General features: G+C 40.5%; 1 protein-coding gene across 1 annotated transcript in view; it reads left to right on the plus strand.

Moving 5' to 3' along the window:
- The window catches only part of LOC124775066 (trypsin-like), a 115,676-nt gene that overhangs the window by 67,699 nt on the left and 32,278 nt on the right, over nt 1–15,699 (plus strand). The gene's annotated exons all lie outside the window — the stretch shown is intronic.

The raw sequence follows: 15,699 nt of genomic DNA on the forward strand, positions 1-15,699 counted from the left end.
GAGATACCAGCAGAGGCTGCCTGCGTAAAGCAATGAAATCAACAGGTAGTCTGTCGAAATGTCGTCAAACACAAATGTCTGCGCCAAGCAGGTAGCCACTTAATTCTTGTAACAATTTAAACACATAAACAGCCAATTTTTATCCCCATGAAACGACCGAGCAAATATTTTTGGCGAGAAGATTTTGCTGCTTTCACGCCGTGGATTAAAATATTTCTGCCATAAGAACACGAAACAACCCTATTACCCATTTCCCTGTTCGTAAAACATAGTGTCCCGTGGTCGACTTATTTTAGAGTTTTTAGACGCGCCTGCAAAGTAGCGTGACCTTGGTACCACGTTGGTTAGCTTTCGTAACTTACGACAGTCGACTCGCAACTAGCTCAACAATATCAACACTATGAACACTGATTTCGTCATAACCTGTACCCTCTTAATATAATTAACCACGTTTGTACATCTTTTAAACTTAAAGATTTACTTCGCCCAGACCGTTACTGACGTTTCCCACTGAAACGAAGTGACAGCATTCGCCACTAGGTCAGGATCAATGGCAACTCAGAGCCTTCTGAAAAACTATTCACTACTTGCTATAAACCTTCGCCACATACTGAAGAGACGAACATCGGAGAAATCAGCTTCTTTGTTCGTCTTAGAACAGTTACTGAATTTAATGCTTCATAAATGATATTAATGTTTGTTATATCAGAATGAAACTTACAGACTTTAAATTACTTCGTGTTTGAGTATTGATTTAATAAAATTCTTAAAAATCTGAATTTCATAATGGCCTTTAGGCATCGGTGACTTTAATCTTTGAGTGAATGAGTTTATGTCAACAAAAGTTAAGCAAACACTGAACCAACGCGATCCATCAAATTTGTGAAGCTCCTTTTCTTACATTAATACACACCAACAGCATTCCTTAACTGATGAAACTTTCCAATCAGAAACTAGTAATGAAATTACAATTAAATCAATATAAAGAAATGAATACCCTTAGCTGCAAACAGGCGTTGATATACGTCAACGCGGACAGTTGAAAATGTGTGTCCCTACCGGGACTTGAACCCGGGATCTCCTGCTTCCATGGCAGATGCTCTATCCATCTGAGCCACCGAGGACACAAAGAATAGTGCGACTGCAGCGACTTATCTCTTGCACGCCTCCCGTGAGACCCACATTCCCAACTGATTGTCCCACACTATATTCGTCGTGCCCCTGCCCATTACACTCATTACTCTCGGCTTTACCGTCTCCCGTAAGAGTTCGGGCAATTTGTGTGCATCTGCACAGAAGATGTTCAAATGGCCGGTGAGCCTAAGTTATATATATGAAGATGGTATCTGTTCTTTCGAACATGTTCGTGAGTAATGAGTGTAATGGGCAAGGGACACTACGAAAATAGTGCGGGACAATAAGTTAGGAATGTGGGTCTCACGGGAGGCGTGCCAGAGATAAGTAAGTCCCTGCAGTCGCACTATCCTCTGTGTCCTCGGTGGCTCAGATGGATAGAGCATCTGCCATGGAAGCAGGAGATCCCGGGCTTTGGTTGTGGCACAAATTTTCAACTGTCCCCGTTGACGTATATCAACGCCTCTATGCAGCTAAGGGTATTCATTTCATTGTATTGATTTAATTGTGATTTCATTCTAACGAGCTGCACGGTCTTCATATATAGAAACTAGAAATTTTCAGATAAAGTTTAAAACAAATGAAATGGCTGCTTGAAATGAAATGTGGACCCTCGTTAATTTTCACAGATGGTACATTAAATCAATACACTTTTCTCACCTGTCGAATAAATTTGAGTGTGGCCCGCGCGCACAGTACTAAAGAACAAATTGTCTGTGGCTTGCCTTGGCTGACGCAGTGCAGCCGAGGACATGGTACCAAGATACTGCTGCGTATTCCTCACGTCTCTAATAACTTGAGTTTCCGAAGTACCACAAGGGCTACCCTCGATCAGCATACACAAAGCAATGTGGTGCAACATTTGCCGCATCCAATAATGCCGAAAAAGACTTGTATCGACGGCAAGGATTTAATAGTGACTACTTTTATTTGCAAAGTGCTAGTTATTATTTACTGCCAGTACAAATATTCCACGCCTGGCAGAGCACACCATAACAAGAGCTTTCACTATGACTTCCAGCAGCCCACTCTGCCCAGCTCAGTCTGTCACAGTATACCTCTTTCTGCAAAAAAAGGCGTTGCCAAAACGGAAAACGCCATGTCGCAATTTCCACTCTTTCTCTAGGCTGTCCGCTGAGACTACTTGCTGCTTGATTCTGCTTCTTTAACAGGTGTTTCTAGAACGGAACGACAAGGGGAACAGTTGGCCATTCTTAGGCCTAGTGCCTGTCAAAGATACTGTGCATTACACAACAATTATTTTAATTGTCCGTAGGACGACCTCAGACTGTTTCGAATTCGTGGTCATTTATATATTTAAGACTAGAACGATAGTCAAATCCCCAACATCAAACAATCTTATGATTTCACAATGTATGATCTATACGAATATCGTTACACATTCATAAATCAATCAAATAATCTGCCATGTGAAGTTATTCTTCCATTATAATCTGATTTCAGTAATCTCTCATAGAATGTTACTGGTAAAATACCAGAGTACATAAACGTTTGTACATTCCAAATAGACATGCAAAATAAGGATACTTTATAAGTTTGTGGAATGAGGGCAGTATCACAACGAGTGTCTCAGTAACATAAGGCCACTGTTGGAGTGCAGCACGTAAGTAGCAGTGTGTTTTGAGGTAGCTGGTAATCATATTGGCAGAGGAGCTGTGTTCCGTACGGGTGAGAAAACCATGACGTATAGGATGTCGATATCCGATGTACAAGGGGCAGTAAAATGAAAACCAGATGGATGGAAAAAAGTAAGTGAACTGTTCATTAGTTCACAAATAATTTCTAGAACTATTAATACACTTATTCCACTGTGAGACAAGACCATCAGTTCCTCCATGGAAAAATGTTGCAATTGTCTCCTGAACCATGATTGTACCCAGGTGTGTACATCTTCGTCCGAAGCAAATCGACCGTCACGATGTCTTTGTTGAGGGCTCCAAAAATATGGAAATTGCATGGGGAGAGGTCGGGGCTGTATGAAGGATATGTTGTAATGTATATGCCACCAAAATGGCAACCTGAGCTATCAGTAAATGGAATATAACCTACATAACACTGTTTGCGTGTAATACGAGTGTCAGTTTCATCTCCTTCAAGCCCTTAACTCTCCTTTAAGCCCTCAAACTTAAAACTAACATTTGGATAAGCTATCTCACTGCGTATTTGAATATGAAAAACTACAGGAACAATTGAACCTGTAACAATGAATACCTAAGCTATGTGACTGCGTTTTTGAATAAGAATTTACAAGTGATACAGAATCTGACTTGTCCAACGGAATTTATTGGATTAGGGTACACGACATGTATAGGGCCACTTGTGAAAGCAGATGAGTGGTATCCCAATCTTCAGTAATGTCAGAACTAGAAATAGTAGGCATCTTCACATACCTCACATACCTCAATTCTTTAAATGACTGCCTTTGTCCATGTGGTTTACAGTAATTCGCAGCAGCATGCAGCAGCATCTACATCTACATCTACATTTATACTCCGCAAGCCACCCAACGGTGTGTGGCGGAGGGCACTTTACGTGCCACTGTCATTACCTCCCTTTCCTGTTCCAGTCGCGTATGGTCCGCGGGAAGAACGACTGCCGGAAAGCCTCCGTGCGCGCTCGAATGTCTCTAATTTTACATTCGTGATCTCCTCGGGAGGTATAAGTAGGGGGAAGCAATACATTCGATACCTCATCCAGAAACGCACCCTCTCGAAACCTGGACAGCAAGCTACACCGCGATGCAGAGCGCCTTTCTTGCAGAGTCTGCCACTTGAGTCAACGCCACCTAGGAATAAGGCCTTACAGCGCGACTCGTGACGTCACGACTAGGGGTCTGAAATACCGAGCGCCTTGTTAGGCTCTGCGCCACGTATATGAAAACATTAAACACTTTCCTGGTAGACTACTCATAGTGTTTTATACATAAATCTGTAAATAAAAGCTAATCCTTCTCACTGGAGAGTTAAATTGTTCATATTTCGTAAACTATAGCTCCAAACGTGAAAATACATTTTCGTAATTTCCGTCACTCGCGTTTTGAAAATGCGAATTTCTAATTCCATAACTCTGACAGCACTATTTTCACCGTGTAAGTCGCCTTGCATAATTTAATTGAAAATGAGGTACCGTAATAGGAAAGATTGACAACGAATCGAAGCAGGTACTCTGAGACTTGTATCTATGTCAAATTCTAGTTTCGTATGACAGATACCTCATTTGGCAGTCATCTACAGTTTTATACTTAAGAAAACATTACCGTACAGAAACTTGTGCAAACTTCACTGAACCTTCTACATACTACTTAGCTTAAGAGATTTGCCAGTAGAAGACTAGGTAGTGTTAAGTTATTAGGTATTATAAATTGACATGGGAACCACACATTAGAATTATTACAAACTCTGACAAACTTGCCCACTGTAAGCCATTGTTTATCAGCTTGAAAATATTAACTGTTATAAACTTGCACATTTACACTGTTCTACTGTATACAAAGACTAACTTAACAGAATACCAGCTTAGGCAGGATTTACACTCTCATGGAACTGGGGTTTAACTGAAGAATGGGACACCACCCATCAGCTTCATGTAATGACATATCTTAAGAACCTGTTATTACTTTTTACTGTACAAACTGATCCATTTATATTCACCCATCCACATACTGATCCCCATCTTTTAATTCAAATACTTGTCATTTGATACACTGATCATTGGCAATGAGTATTACAGCGTTGTAAAAATTAAAAATGTCATCAGCCGGCCGCGGTGGTCTCGAGGTTCTAGGCGCGCAGTCCGGAACCGCGCGACTGCTACGGTCACAGGTTCGAATCCTGCCTCGGGCATGGATGTGTGTGGTGTCCTTAGGTTAGTTAGGTTTAAGTAGTTCTAAATTCTCGGGGACTGATGACCACAGCTGTTAAGTCCCATAGTGCTCAGAGCCATTTGAACCATTTTTTTTTTAAATGTCATCTATAGGGCCACTTGTGAAAGCAGATGAGTGGTATCCCAATCTTCAGTAATGCCAGAACTAGAAATAGTAGGCATCTTCACATACGTTACTGCAGATTATCTAAATCATAGAACAGCACTGTAGTGAGTATTAAGCTGTTTAACAAACTGCCTCTAGAATGGGTTGAAGCTTTATTTGATTTATTCAAGCACAATTAGTACAGTCGGGTATTGGTAAATCCTCCCTACTCACTTGAATGTATGAGTGTAAATATCACAGTGATAACTGCTCGGTGAGTGTACCAAAATTTCCTTAATGATTTCAATTTAAGATGTACTACACAAATCGTTTTTGCTTGAATATTTTACTTTATGGAAAATCTGTTGTAATATTGTTTTTTTAATTTGTGTAAAGTAATTTTTGTATACATGCTGTATACTTTTTAAGCATTTGTAATTTGACTGTCTATTGCTGCAATAGGTAAATGACAATAAAATTCTTTTATTATCCACTATTTAATGTTGTCCCAGAGGAAAAAAAGCACTGCTATTCCAAACTCCAAAAACATTATCAAATAAAATTGGATAGAATTTCTCTCAAATGAAGAATGGCTAAAGTTATGTATTGTCCTCCCCCCCCCCCCTCCCCGAAATGTTGGTTATATTGACAGACTGGACCTGTTCTGCAGATTAATTTTTACTTATGATGATGGCAGACTAACATGCTAATACTAGCAATGAATTGTTCTCGTTGTGAGAATAATTAATTTACTAACTGGACAAAAATATATACAAAAACTTGTCAACCACAGAGCAGGAGCAGCATTCATTATATATTTACTGATGAACAGAAAAGACTATTTCCCTAATTCTATGAGATTGGGGTTTCACAGAGAATTTGTGGTAACAAATTAATCTGTAGGAAAGCCTCATGTTTACAGCTGCAGCATATCGAAGAGAGCAGAAGGGGTCCAATACATAACATTTACCAACAAGATGTATGGGATACTGTGCATGAAATAAAAACAGAAAATAGAAATAAACATTTATTTCACATCATCTTCCCAAGCCTTAAACAGTGAAAATATACAACCACAGTTTAATTTAACATTTTTTCAATCTTTTGTACACAGTTCCTTTTTTAACAGTAGTTTCATCATTTCTCCTCTTGGTGTAATTGTTTAGCCAAATATTTGCACAGCAAAACAGTATACAGTTCATGACTGAATCAATTGAGTGTGTATTTTTACAGTGAAACCCATAAAAAAGATTGCTGGGGATGTTATGGGATGCTACATTCACAAGTACATTTCGCTGATTTGCCTGTTCTAAAAAAAAAGTTTCCTGGTCTTTCAGAATTTTCTGTAGAGTTAAATAGACGTATGTCACACACACTACTACATCATCTGCAGGATATGTCAACCCTCCTCTGTCTTTTACCATAATCAAATAATCACCACCCTGCTTCATTTCATCTGTAGTAAGGAATACCTTACAATATTCACAATGATTTTTTTTTTAATAGCTTCGTGTGAGCAGTAACCTGCTATGTAATGCAACAGTGGCCAAGTATTCTCATCTATTCCATCAACATTTTCATCTACTGCTACATTTAAAAATTCTGGTATTGATGTTACTTTTAATCCCTGAATTTCAGTATGAGTAGAAAAAATATCAGTGGTCTTAATAACAACATCACCAACTACTTGCGACCGAAGCACAAGGGAAAACATAGATTGTGCCCTTAGTTTTTGTTCAGTTTCAAAAACTTGTCTTAGAGAAACATGATAATTTCCCCCACATAGCTGGCGGTATTTGCCGAACCTGTCTTCTAAACTGTCTGTCTGTACTTTTCCTAACAGCAAATATGATCTGTTTTCCTCAGAAAGCCAGTAGTCACTGAAGTCGATCAAAGCAGCATTTGTGCGTTTCAAAGCGCCATGTGTCTCTCGAGTAAGTTTTCTTTCATCACTACACTCTTCTCAAGAACATAACCATGAGATGAAGCACTGTAAGAATTCTTGTATGTGATGGGATATATTAGTCACAGGTTCTTGGAAAATATTTCTTAATCTCTGTCCCTTGAGTAATGTTTTTACATTTACAATATCCCACCAACGATTTATTATTTTTATGAATGTTGCAGTACTTTCCCAGTTTCTAATTGCTTTCTTTGAACCAAATGTGTCCAAAGCAACAACTGTCGTATCATTGAAAATACGCAACACTAACTTGACATTTTGGCGCTCAATTGAGTTGGGAAATAGAGACTTCAAAGTTAAGGAACTGCCACATTGCAGTAGTTCATCTTTTTCTTTCAAGTGCAATTCTTTCAGTGCTCCAACAGAAGACAAACCACCCTTCACACTGTCAGTGAAGTCAGGAAAGCACAAGATCTGCTCCTTTTGGTTAAACCAGTTATTGCGGATACACTTCAAAATATGAACAGTGTCCACAAAATAATACAATGGGCGATTTGGAGAAGACTGTACATGGTGATCATACTTTATTTTCACATCTGGAGGAGTAGAAAACTTAGACACTGCTTTCTTGTTAATTGCATTATTGTCTGCTACTATACGAACCACCTCAAATCCAACTGCTTCTAATTTAAGAATGACTGCTTTAATGTAAGAGAACAGAACATCACTCTGAATAGTATGAACTGGCAGAATAGATACCAAATCTTTGTAAGGTGATTCCGTGATCTGAACCATAAAAACATAGGCGCTGGTTGCACACAAAAATTTTTCAGTGTTAAAGGCACATCCTACAACATTCCAGCTTTGTAATCAAGCTGAGACTTCAGATGAATTTCATCCATCAACAGGAGCACAGTTTTATCATCTGAGGATAAAGTACCTACTTTATTTGTGATGTAGCTCATAAACTGATGGCCCTGTTGCTCAATGACAGGATTTGTGAGAGTTTACTACAAAGCCTTGAAAGGGTGTTAGGACTAGGCATAGAAAAACTGTCAGTGTTCCTCAAAAATTTGTAAGCATGTGGGCTTGTAGAGTGTACTAATGACCACATTATCATAGAGTTAGTATCGTACCTAAATTGAGTTGAACTTCTGCACTTCAAAAATGAAATCTGTTTCTTCAAAAATGTAATTTTAGTTTCGTTTCCTGGCAACTTTTCTAATAAATTTTGCAATAACTGGTCAATTAAAGACAAAATGTTATCTACAGGGGCCTCAGAACTATTATACAGAAGATAAATGTTTTAAGAACATCACTTACCACCTGTATGTTGTTTACTTTCATGGGAAATTACATGTTTCCAATACATTTCACTTCAATATCATAATTGAACACTGAGTAATAAACCACTGCTTATAACTACGTGGCAAAAAATTCTTGGGTAAGTATTATGCTTTAGTAGCACTAGGCTCACACTGTCAGATTTGTTTATCACTATCCAGTCACTGTGCTTTTCACATTCACTCAACTTTGTTTTCATTTGTTCTAAACTATCGAACGATATCGCATCAATCATTTTCGCGTGTGTGTCCACACTTTCTTGGATAGCAATTTGAAGAGCACGATTTTCTAAACGACCCCTACGAATTTCTGGGTCCTCTCGTACTGCAGTTTGATGACACGACAAGTAAGAATGGGCTTCCAGGCAACTTCGATGGGATAGCATCTCAAAAATTAATAACGAAGTATGAAACCGATCTCACAGCATATAAGTGAAATAAAGATAGTTCTTATGCCACTGTACTTAACTAAGAGCGTGTTTCGTAACTCACCTTTTCTCAAGCGTCGACTATCCAACGGTGCTGTCAAGAGTATACCAGTTTTCGGGTCATACATGCTGGTACTGCTTAAAATATCGTCCTTGTTGAAATGCAGTTCACATATCTAAAAACAAGCATACAGTTCTCTTTAAAACATATAACGAAAATTAATGTGGTATGAGATTATAAATACATTCTTCTGTTTACTGTATTTTGTTCAGCTGGACTACATTTCAAGTAACTACGACACACTAACCAAACAAATACACTGATACTTACAACAGAGTGCTTACTCGGTGTCCAGTCTTGTCTGTGAACAGCCGATAACCATTTTCGTCTTAAATTCTTGTCAGATGGAAAATAAAATACACTGACTTTAGGTCCATTATCGTAATTGCCCCTGAAATTCGGCATACAACACCTTCGGGGCATCGTAACTGAGTATAGATCAAATAACCACTCACGAACAGCACAAAGTACAATATGGAAACGCTACGAATCACGTGTGTCGGTACCTAGCTTCTCAGACCCCTACCCGTGACGTCACAGGCTCCTTAGACTCACGATGTGAGGCCTTGTTCCTAGGTGGCGTTGCTTGAGTTTGCTAAACATCTCCGTAACGCTATCACGCTTACCAAATAACCCTGTGACGAAACGCGTCGCTCTTCTTTGGATCTTCTCTATCTCCTCCGTCAACCCGACCTGGTGCGGATCCCACACTGATGAGCAATACTCAAGTATAGGTCGAACAAGTGTTTTGTAAGCCACCTCCTTTGTTGATGGACTACATTTTCTAATGACTCTCCCAATGAATCTCAACCTGGTACATGCCTTACCAACAATTAATTTTATATGATCATTCCATTTCAAATCGTTCCGCACGCATACTCCCAGATATTTTGCAGAAGTAACTGCAACCAGTGTTTGTTCCGCTATCATATAATCATACAATAAAGGATCCTTCTGATGTGACTTCTGAAATTTTCCCGGCGTATTTCTTCTTCTAATAATTTCCGGGTATGCAGCCGGATCCCGTCGACATTCTGCCACGATATTTCGGCCCAGAGACGTCCGGCCATCATCAGGTGAGTACACAACTACTGAAGAGCCCATGTGCAGTCGCGGTCTCTGGGCCGAAATATCGTGGCAGAATGTCGACGGGATCCGGCTGCGTACCCGGAAATTATTAGAAGAAGGATCCTTCATTCTATGTATGTACATTTGTCTATGTTAAGGGTCAGTTGCCACTCCATGCACCAAGTGCATATCCGCTGCAGATCTTCCTACATTTCGCTGCAATTTTCTAATGCTGCAGCTTCTCTGTATACTACAGCATCATCCGCGAAAAGCCGCATGGAACTTCCGACACTATCTACTAGGTCATTTATATATAATGTGAAAAGCAATGGTCCCGTAACACTCCCCTGTGGCACGCCAGAGGTTACTTTAACGTCTGTAGACGTCTCTCCATTGAGAACAACATGCTGTGTTCTGTTTACTAAAAACTCTTTAATCCAGCCACACAGCTTGTCTGATATTCCGTAGGCTCTTACTTTGTTTATCAGGCGACAGTGCGGAACTGTATCGAACGCCTTCCGGAAGTCAAGGAAAATGCCATCTACCTGGGAGCCTGTATCTAATATTTTCTGGGTCTCGTGAAAAAATAAAGCGAGTTGGGTCTCACACAATCGCTGTTTCCGGAATCCATGTTGATTCCTACATAGTAGATTCTGGGTTTCCAGAAACGAAATGATACGCGAGCAAAAAACATGTTCTAAAATTCTACAACAGATCGACGTCAGAGATATAGGTCTATACTTTTGCGCTTCTGCCCGACAACCCTTCTTGAAGACTGGGACTACCTGTGCTCTTTTCCAACCATTTGGAACCTTCCGTTCCTCTAGAGACTTGCGGTACACGGCTGTTAGAAGAGGGGCAAGCTCTTTCGCGTACTCTGTGTAGAATCGAATGGGTATCCCGTCAGGTCCAGTGGACTTTCCTCTGTTGAGTGATTCCAGTTGCTTTTCTATTCCTTGGACACTTATTTCGATGTCAGCCATTTTTTCGTTTGTGCGAGGATTTAGGGAAAGAACTGCAGTGCGGTCTTCCTCTGTGAAACGGCTAAAGCTTATTGTTAATAAGAATTAATTTAATAAAAAGAAGTTTGCTTTGCTCCTGTTAACTATTAAATATCTTGTGAGAAGTGATTTCATAAATTAAGTCTATTTAAACCTCCGGAATCATCATAACCCATAACAATAATAGACAATGACAGTTACAATGAAGTAGGTAATGGCCGAATGCCAGGTTCACAAGTTATTTCAATTTCAAAGTTACATTGGAATTTAATATCCACAGCATTTATTTATTTGTTAGATGTGGAAAATAATTATTATTGGTTGGAAGCTTCTTTAACTGACAAACAAAACATGGTATTATTGCATACGCGGACTATCAATCACGAGCCTAACCCTGCAATTCCTTTTGCGCTATGCTTGCGAATTTTACCTTGAAATCCATCTTCAAGCGTAGTTAAGCAATTTAAATCTGTCCTGGCCTTATAAATGAAATCAGGCCTTGAGTGTGGTAAGATCTGCCATCGCCGACGTGAGGGCAGCGTGACACGTCTTCTGTCTCCGAGCTCTCGACCGACACCACTACTTCCACTCTCGCAGACAGACCTCGCCTCACAACAATGCCTAGAATCGTGCTCCAATGTTTCGTCCTCAGACCGCTACTATTGACATATGAGTGCTTACACAATGTAAAGAATAACGTTAAGTTGGCTATGTTGTTTACAATGTGATGGATAGTTCTGACAAACTCTTTACAATGTAAGGGCTTCCCAATGTGCCCACATGTTGCTAAGGTTGTTTCGAGTACGTTGCCTAAGTTTCGCTGGGAAGCCCTTATACACACTTCACCCAATTCCGATCCCTACCCAAAAGAACGACCGAATATTTTCGGAGAGAAAATTGTACTGCTTTCACGCCGTGAATTGAAATCAGGTAGAGAATCTGAGGGGGAAAAACGAGTAATAATTCTTTTAAATGCCAATGTCGGCAAGCTGCGAACCGAAGTGAACCTCGCTAGCTTAGATTATGAAGTTCTAATTTTTTGTAGGTGGCAGGATTTCGGAACAGGTTCTCCTTTTGGAAGATAGAGTTCATAATCTGATTATGTCTTCTGCCGTAGGTGACGGATGACTGAATTTGTTTAACGGACTGGAATGTAAATAGATTGGACAAATACAGTCATTTAAGTAATATTGAATAAAACTTAAGTTTTTATATACGAGGTGTATGTTAGTCGGTAGTAAATACGTGCATTCCTGGTAGATGGAGCTGTTACCATCGTACGAAATGATCTGCTTTGCAGTGAGGACAGAGAGTTGGATTTTTCCGGCGGATCTGTGGGCGTCTTACAGCTTTCAAAGCTGAATATTTGCTTCATTTTTACATATTTTACCTGCACTGTCAGTTGCTACCAGCAAACAAATATTTGTCATCTCCTTGAGATCGGCTGTTCTGTCGGTGGTCCGCGTCTTCCCAGCACGACATTTCGATGCTATAACTCGATGTCTTCACCAGGTGCGAGACCAGTCTCAAGGAACACCTAATGAAGACGTAGAGTAACGGCGTCGAAATATCGTGCTAGGCAGACGCGGATCACCGGCTCAACACCCGATGTCAACGAGATGACAACGAATCACCGGGGAATTCTAAGGGATTATATCGAAGAAAATTTTCTTTGCTCATCGATATTGGAAAGTGGGTGCGATTTATTGTTTGTCAGGCATTCACAAGGAAGCCGTGAACAGACAGAAGGTGGAAGCAGTCGTTACTCCTATACACAGATAGGTAATTTTTAGTAAGCAATACTATCTGGTTGACTATCATAGTAGTTGAAAAGATCAGCAGCGATAGTATTCCAAAAAACGCAAAAATTTCGGTTTCAAGTGTAAATTTGAATGTAGTGGCATATATAACGTACTGTAGCAAGCCCTTATCTGCCACCTCTCTGCAGTATTCAAGTGGTAGACGCAGTCCAGCAGGCCGCCTCTGAACTTCCATAAGTAATTATTTCAGTATGGAAATCACAATAAATACCAACTTAGTTTACTAACTTATCTAATTTATCCATTAAAACATTCACATATCGCTGCATCCGTTCCTGAATGAACACGCTGCCACGAATATTACGAAACGACAAGTACTACTGTACTGAGTACATGATAATCGCAGTACTGACCATTAAAATTGAAGCATTGTGAAGGATAGCAAACACCAATTCTTTTATTGTGCGTGTGAATCATAGTAGGAAAAATTCCTAGTTAAATTTGTAAGTGATATTTTGTGTAGGGGGACGGGAGGGGGCGATTACAGGATGCAAAATTAGGTAAAGCTGCCACCTCTGGCAGAAACAATTGCACTAAACTGGCTGCCGCAAAGTCGAACTGAGCCTGGATGACGAAAACGCTTACATCATTCCACGTTGTTTCAACTCTACGCTTAAGTTCGTGAATTGTAGTGATTCAGTGTGGCGGCATGACAGTCTCTCAGCATCCATGACCAGGTGTTTCCGTTGAGTGAGAGACCCAGAGAATGTGCTGCTATAGGTAACAGTCGAATGCCATCTGTATCGATGTGGATCAGGTCAGCACGGGCAACACGAAGTCTTGTGTTATCTTGCTGAAAGATAACGCCATAGGGAATCCGATGATAGGGTGCTGCTACAGCTCAAAACACGTCAGAAAGTTATGACTGCTGTCCAAATTACCGGCTATGCGAACTAGTAGTGATCGTGTTATGTACAGAATGGGCCCCCATAACTATGAGACGTGGTGCAGTGCCAATACGACCATCGTAACGTCTTCTTCAGAGCACCAACCAACGATGGTGCACGTAGTTCTGGGACTCGTCTGAAGACGAATACAAGTTGGGCCAGTCGTGTTTTCAGCGTCGTCATTGGGTGCACTACTGTGAGGGTGCCTCTCTCTCCCTACCGCGTAAAAAATAGTGCTCATCCTGCTGATGGGCCGTAGATCTTCAGGCGTCATCACACGGATCGTGTGGATACTTTTCTTGCTGCAAAGAAGCCCACGTCCTGACTCAAGGTAGGTACCGTGACTGAACAATATTAGACGGTATATTATCCATTCCTTTCTGTGGTTATTAATTATTATTATTAAGTGAAACACAAGAAATTGATTTGTAGGTGGCCGAAGATAAATATTAAATTATGTTTCAAACGAGCGCCGGGCTCCCTACAAATTATTTCAGATGCTTTCGGCGAAATGTAATGCAAGCTAAGTTCACTGACCTAGAATAAATCGTATCTTTGAAAGTATGCATTTTTTAGACGAAATAAAATGGTGAAGCTTTGCACTTTAGTTAATTGAATAACTTGAAAAGATTCTTTCTGCTCCGGCTGTGGTGATATGTTACACAAAAAAATAAATTTAAACATGCCGCATAACGGCGGCCAATTGTTTCCAGTCAAAGATCAACGCTGCTCGCTTCTCAGAGACTGAAAAAATGCTAAATAATTTCTTGCAATTACTAATTCAGGAAGAATTGTTTGCATGGTTTCTTTAAGTAACACGTTGCACTCACTTTTTGTAAATATATTTCCACTAAGCACTGAATACACACTACGTACGAGAACAAATAGAACAAAAGCTGGCCGGCAGGTGTGGCCGTGCGGTTAAAGGCGCTTCACTCTGGAACCGCGTGACCGCTACGGTCGCAGGTTCGAATCCTGCCTCGGGCATGGATGTGTGTGATGTCCTTAGGTTAGTTAGGTTTAATTAGTTCTAAGTTCTAGGCGACTGATGACCTCAGAAGTTAAGTCGCATAGTGCTCAGAGCCATTTGAACCATTTTTTAGAACAAAAGCTACCACTTTACAATAGCACGCATACCTTACATACAGGAGAAGAAATGATCTGACTCGAAGTGATTTTAAATATCTTTTTTCTCTTATATATAATGACAAAGACAATAATGTTAGTTACGAGAACGTTGTGCACTACGATTTCATCTAATATAAATAAAGTCTTTTTATTACATTGAAATCGATATAGTCTTTCTTTGAAGCTAATTTAATACACTACTGTCCATTAAAATTGCTACACCACGAAGATGACGTGCTACAGACGCGAAATTTACCGACAGGAAGAAGATGCTGTGACATGCAAATGATTAGCTTTTCAGAGCATTCACATAAAGTTGGCACCGGTGGCGGCACTTACAACGTGCTGACATGAGGAAAGTTTCCAACCGATTTCTCATACACAAACAGCAGCTGACGGGCGTTGCCTGTTGAAACGTTGTTGTGATGCCTCGTGTAAGGAGGAGAAATGCATGCCATCAGTTTCCGACTTTGATAAAGGTCGGATTGTAGCCTATCGCGATTGCGGTTTATCGTATCGCGACATTGCTGCTCGCGTTGGTCGAGATCCTATGACTGTTGGCAGAATATGGAACCGGTGGGTTCAGGAGGCTAATACGGAACGCCGTGCTGGATCCCAACGGCCTCGTATCACTAGCAGTCAAGATGACAGGCATCTTGTCCGCATGGCTGTAACGGATCGTGCAGCAACGTCTCGATCCCTGAGTCAACAGATGGGACGTTTGCAAGACAACAACCATCTGCACGAACAGTTCGACGACTTTTGCAGCAGCATGGACTATCAGCTCGGAGACCATGGCTGCGGTTATCCTTGACGCTGCATCACAGACAGGAGCGCCTGCAACGGTGTACTCAACGACGAACCTGGGTGCACGAATGGCAAAACGTCATTTTTTCGGATGAATCCAGGTTCTGTTTACAGCATCATGATGGTCGCAT

The sequence above is a fragment of the Schistocerca piceifrons genome, chromosome 1 (genome assembly GCF_021461385.2).
Source record: "Schistocerca piceifrons isolate TAMUIC-IGC-003096 chromosome 1, iqSchPice1.1, whole genome shotgun sequence".
Taxonomy (NCBI): Eukaryota; Metazoa; Arthropoda; class Insecta; order Orthoptera; family Acrididae; genus Schistocerca; species Schistocerca piceifrons.